Here is a 6,555-nt window from a genome sequence, read left to right on the forward strand (position 1 = left end):
TGTATAATTGTTCATAGTTGTCTCTTATGATCCTTTGAATTTCTATGTTGTTAATTGTAACATCTCTTTTCGTTTCTGATTTATTTGAGTCTTTCCTTTTATTTTTTGGTGAGTCTAGCTCAAGGCTTGTCAAATTTGTTTATCGTTTCAAAGCACCAGCTTTAGTTTCACTGATCTTTTCAACCTCTCTTTCATTTATTTCTGCTCTAATCTTTGTTATTTCCTTCCTTCTGCTAACTTCGGGCTTCCTTTGTTCTTCTTTTTTCCAGTTCCTTCAGGTGTAAAGTTAGATTGTTTATTTGAGCTGTTTCTTGTTTCTTGAGGTAACCATTTGTATTTCTATAAACTTCCCTCTTAGAACTGCTTTTGCTGCATCTCATGCATTTTGGTATGTTATATTTCCATTTTCATTCATCTCAAAGCACTTTTAACTTCTCTTTTGATTTCTTCTTTGATCCATTGGTTATTCAGTAGCATGCTGTTTAATCTCCACATATCTGTGAATTTTCCAGTTTTTTCTTCATGTAATTAATTTCTAGTTTCATACCACTGAAGTTAGAGAAGATGCTTGATAGGATTTCAGTCCTCTTAAATGTATTAAGACTTGTTTTGTTGCCTAACATATGATCTATGCTGAAAAATATTCCATTTGCACTTGAGAATGACATGTGTTCTGCTGCTTTGGGATGGAATATTTTGTATATATCTGTTAAGTCCTTCTGGTTTAATGTGTCATTTAAGGCCAATGTTTCCCTATTGATTTTCTGTCTGAATGAGCTATCCATTGATGAAGCAGGATATTAAAATCTGCTATTATTGTATTGCTATTTCTCCCTTTAAGTCTGTTAATATTTGTGTATTTATATATTTATATATTTAGGTGCTCCTCTGTTGGGTGTATAGATATTTACAAATGTTATATCTTCTTATTAGATTGACCCCTTAATCATTATTTAACACCCTTCTTTATCTCTTATTAGAGTCTTCGTTTTAAAGTCTATTTTGTCTGATAGAAGTGTAGCTACTCTAGCTTTCTTTTGATTCCCATTTGCATGGAGTATCTTTTTTCATCTCTTTGCTATCAGTGTGTGTATTTCCTTACAGCTCAAGTGAGTCTCTTGAATGTGAATGGCAGAGTTGGTTAAGCATCTGACTCTTGGTTTCCATTCAGGTCATGATCTCAGGGTCGTGAGCTCGAGTCCCTCATGGGGCTCCGTGCTCAGTGTGGGGTCTGCTTGAGATTCTCTCTCTCTCTCTCTCCCTCTGCCCCTCCCACTCATGCTCTCACTCTCTTTCTCTCAAATAAATAAATCTTTTAAAAAAATAAATAAAGTGAGTCTCTTGTAGGCAGCATATAGATGGGTCTTGTGTTTTATCCATTCAGCCACTCTGTCTTTTGATTGGAGAATTGAGTCCATTTACTTTTAAAGTAATTATTGGTAGGTATGTACTTACTGACATTTTATTAATTGTTTTCTGGGTGCTTTTATAGTTCCTCTCTGTTTCTTTCTACTTTCTTCCTTTCGAGTTCAATGACTTTCTTTAGTGGTATGCTTATACTCTCTTCTCTTTATCTTTTGTATACTGACGATAGGTTTTTGCTTTATGGTTACTATGAGACATACATATATCTACACCAGTTTATGTTAAGTTGATAACAAGTTAAGTTTGACCCCATTGTATAGCTCAACATTATGATGCTCCCTGCCATGTTTTATGTTTTTGATGCCACACTTTACATATTTCTAAAGATTTTATTTATTTATTTGACAGAGAGAGAGAGCACAAGTAGGGCGAGCAGTAGAGGGAGAGGGAGAAGCAGGCTCCCCTTGAGCAGGAAACCCAACGTGGAACTTGATCCCAGGATCCTGAGATCATGACCTGAGCCGAAGGCAGATGTTTAACTGACTGAGCCACCCAGACACCCCTACATTTTTTAAATCTTGTAGATCCCTTGACTATTTATTGTAATCATGGTTATTTTTACTATTTTTGTTTTTTAACCCTCATAAGTGATTAATCCATTACCGTTACTATATATTTACCTTTCCAGTGAGATTTTTTCTTTCATTTGTGCTCTTGTTACTAATTAACATCCTTTCTTTTCAGTTTAAAGAAATCCCTTTAATGTTTCTTCTAAAGCTGGCTTAGTGGTGATGAACTCCTTTAGTTTCTGCTTGTCTGGAAAACTCTGTGCCTCTCCTTTACTTCTGAATGGTCATTTGCTAAGTTGAAAGTGTTTTTCTCTCTCAATACCTTGAATATATCATGCCAATCCTTTCTGGCCTGCAAAATTTCTGTTGAAAAATCTGCTAGTTGTCATGTGGGGGTTCCCTTGTACATAACAAGTTGTTTTTCTCTTGCTACTTTTTATCTCTTTTCTTAAACTTTTGACATTTTATTTTTTATTTTCATTTTTTAAAGATTTTATTTAGGGGCGCCTGGGTGGCTCAGTCATTAAGCGTCTGCCTTCGGCTCAGATCATGATCCCAGGGTCCTGGGATCGAGCCCCACATCGGGCTCCCTGCTCGGCGGGAAGCCTGCTTCTCTCTCTCCCACTCCCCCTGCTTGTGTTCCCTCTCTTGCTGTGTCTCTCTCTGTCAAATAAATAAATAAAATCTTAAAAAAAAAAAAAAAAAGATTTTATTTATTTTTATTTTAGAGAGTGCAAGCACATGAGTGGAGGGAGGAGCAGAGGAGGGGAAACAGAGGGGGTGGGGAAGGAATCCCAAGCAGACTGTGAGCTGAGTGCAGAGCCTGAGGAAGGGCTCAGTCTCATGGCCCTGAGATCATGACCTGAGCTAAAACCAAGAGTTGGACACTCAACCCACTGAGCCATCCAGGAGCCCCTAACTTTTGACATTTTAATTATAATGTGTCTTGGTGGGGGTGTCTTTTGCTTCCTCTTACTAGGACCTCTTTGGGCTTCCTGGACCTTTCCTCAGGTTAGGGAAGTTTTCAGTAATTATTTCTTCATATAATACTTCTCCCCATGGGGTGCCTGGTGACTCAGTCAGTTAAGCATTGGACTCTTGATTTTGGCTCAGGTCATGATCTCAGGGTTGTGAGATTGAGCCCTGCATCATGTTCCACACTCAGCATGGAGTCTACTTGAGATTCTCCCTCTCCCTCTGCCTCTGTCCCTCTCCTCCATCCCTGCTTGCTCTAAATAAATAAATAAATAAATAAATAAATAAATAAATAAAATCTTTAAAAAAATATATCTCCCCCATTCTCTCTCTCCTTTCCTTCTGGGACACTTACAGTGTGATGTTACTCTATTTGATTTTTTCCTAGGAATCTTTTAAGTGACCTTAACTTTTTAAAAAATTCTTTGTTGTTGTTAATGTTGTTGTTGCTCTGATTGGGTGGGTTCTACCTCCTTGTCTTCAAGCTGACTGATCCTTTCTTCTGTTTCATCTAGTCTGCTATTGTCTTTTTCAGCTCGGTTATTGTGTTACTCTGTCTATGACTTCTATTTGGCGTTTTCTTATATTTTCCATCTCTTCATGGAAGCTAACATCATTCTCAAGAGTGAAAAGGTTAAACCTTTTTCTCTAAGATCAGGAACAAGACAAGGATGCCCACTCTCACCACTTTTATTCAACATAGTATTAGAAGTCTTAGCCAGAGCAATTATGAAAGAAAAGGAAATAAAAGACATCCAAATTGGAAAGGAAGAAATAAAACTGTCACTGTAGATATAGATGACATATGTAGATGACAGGATATTATGTGTAGAAAAACCTAAAGACTCCATCAAAAACTAAATGAATTCAGTAATGTTGTAAAATAAGAAATCAATACACAAAAATTTGTTGTGTTTCTATACATTATTAATGAACTATCGGAAAGAGAAATTAAGAAAACCCCATTTACAATTATATCATAAAGAATAAAATACCTAGAAATAAATTTAATCAAGGTGGTGAAAGACCTGCATATTGAAAACTACAAGACATTAATGAAAGAAATTGAAGAACACACAAATAATGGAAAGATATTTCATGCTCGTGAATTAGAAGAATTAATATTGTTAAAATGTCCATACCCAAAATGATCTAAAGAGTCAATGCAATTCCTATCAAAATTCCAATGATATTTTTCACAGAAATAAGACAATTCTAAAATTCGTATCTACCATAAAAGACACCAAATAGCCAAAGCAATCTTGAGAAACAAGAACAAAGCTGGGGGCATCATGGTCCCTGATTGCAAACTATATTACAAAGCTATAGTAATTAAAACAATATGGTACTGGCACAAAAACAGAAACACAGATCAATGGAATGGAAAAAAGAGCCCAGAAATAAACCCACACTTATATGATCAATTAACTGGAGGAAAAGGAGATAATAATACACGATGAGGAAAGGACAGTCTTTTCAATAAATGGTGTTGGGAAAACTGATCAACCACATGCAAAAGAATGACACTGGACCATTTTCTACACCATACACAAAAATCAACTCAAAATCATGGAAGATTTTAATGTAAAACCTGAAACCATAGAACTCCTAGAAGACATAGGTAGTGATCTCCTTGACATGGATGGGTCCCAACAATGATTTTTTAAATCTTACACCAAAAGCAAAAGCAACAAAAGTAAACATAACAAGTGGGGTACATCAAACTAAAAAACCTCTGCACAGCAAGAAAAATCATCAACAGAATAAAAAAGCAATGGGAGACAATATTTGCAAATCATATATGAGCAGCTAATATTTAAAATATAGAAAGAACTCATACAATTAAATAACAAAAGCACAAGCAATCTAATTTAGAAATGGGCAGAAGACATGAACAGATATTTGTCCAAAGAAGACATACAGAAGGCCAAGAGACACATGGCAAGATGCTCAATCTCACTCATCATCAGGGAAATGCAAATCAAAACCACAATAAGATATCACCTCACACCTGTTAGAATGGCTAAAATCAACAACACAAGAAATAACAGGTGTTGGTAAGGATATTGTGCACTGTAGCCTCTGTGGAAAACAGTGTGGAGGTTTCTCAAAAAATTAAAAATAGAACTATCACATGATCTAGCAATTCCACTTCTGGGTATTTACCTAAAGGAAACAGAAACACTAACTCAAAAAGATATATGCACCTCCATGTCCATTGCAGAATTATTTATAATAGCCAAGATACAGAAAACGACCTAAGTGTTCACTAATGGATGAATGGATAAATTCTCTTTCTCTCTCTCTCTCTCTCTCTCTCTCACACACACACACAGACACACACACACACACATACTGGAATATTATTCAACCATAAAAAAAGAATGAAATCTTGTCATTTGCAACAACATGGATGGACCTTCAGGGCATTATGCTAAGTGAAATAAGTCAGAGAAAGACAAATACAATGTGATCTCAATTATATGTGGAATCTAAAAAACAAAACAAAACAAAAAACTCATAAATACCAAGAAGAGATTGGTGGTTGCCAGAGGTAGGGGATGGGGGTGAGTATGGGGGGGGGGGGGGGGGGGGGGGAAATGTGTGAACTCTTTTTGTGTGTTTTTTTTTTTAGTTTAAATAAATTAAAATTTTAAAAAGTGATGTGATTGACACTCTGAAATAGGATAGTCAAAATGTGTTCACTAAAAACTGAATAAATTCACACATGTTTTCCAGATCTGATTTCGTATAGATCCAAGAGTCGTACTCTAAAAGAAGAGCTGCAGACTTAGTGCATCTCTACGGGATCCCATTATGAATTTAGTTCAACAAGCATTGGCTGAGTGACTGGGACTGTCCTCGATGTCTAGAATACATCAGTGCAGACATAAATTCCCTGTCATTCATGCAACTTTCCTTTTGGCTGGGGAGGGAGGATAAACAACAATTGTAAACTTAACAAATGAAAAATATGTTTGACGTATTATGTTAGAGGGTGGTAAGCAGTAGGAGAACATTTCTTTAAAGTGGGTCAGGAAGGAGATTAGGAATGGAGAGACAGATGTAGGTCATAATTATTTAAAAGGGGTTACCATAGGCTTCAAGGTGACATTTGAGCAGCAGCTTGAATAAGGTGAGCATATGGATATCCAAGAAAAGAATGGTCCAGGTGGAAGGAACAGCCAGTGCAAAAGCCCTAAATTGGAGGTGAGGACATTGTGGGGCAAAGGACAGTGGAAGAGGAGGTATTAAGATCAGTGGTGCAGGTCCTGGTAGGGTCAGAGGGTTTCCGGAATTTTTCAGGGACTAGAAGAGAAACCTGGGAAGACAAGAAGTAGTGGTCAGAGCATGGAGTGAATGACGCTGGCCTCTACGTGTGAAGAAATATCAGCCTTCGGTCAGGGAGCAACCACATTCTGTCCACTGCTCTTTGTTAGCAGTGGGAAGTCAGGATTCAGGGTTGTGTGTCGTGCTCGGTTACATTGCTAGTTGCCTAGACTGGAGCCCATAAGGATGACCTTCTGTACGACTTCTTCCCTTTGGGAAGAAAGCAACAAGGATCTGCAGCCTGAGGGATGGGGCCCAGCCTATGACTGAGCAGCTCTAAGGACCAGTTTACCTGGGCAAATCCACACTGCTTCTC

The sequence above is a fragment of the Phoca vitulina genome, unplaced genomic scaffold (genome assembly GCF_004348235.1).
Source record: "Phoca vitulina isolate PV1807 unplaced genomic scaffold, GSC_HSeal_1.0 scaffold22, whole genome shotgun sequence".
Taxonomy (NCBI): Eukaryota; Metazoa; Chordata; class Mammalia; order Carnivora; family Phocidae; genus Phoca; species Phoca vitulina.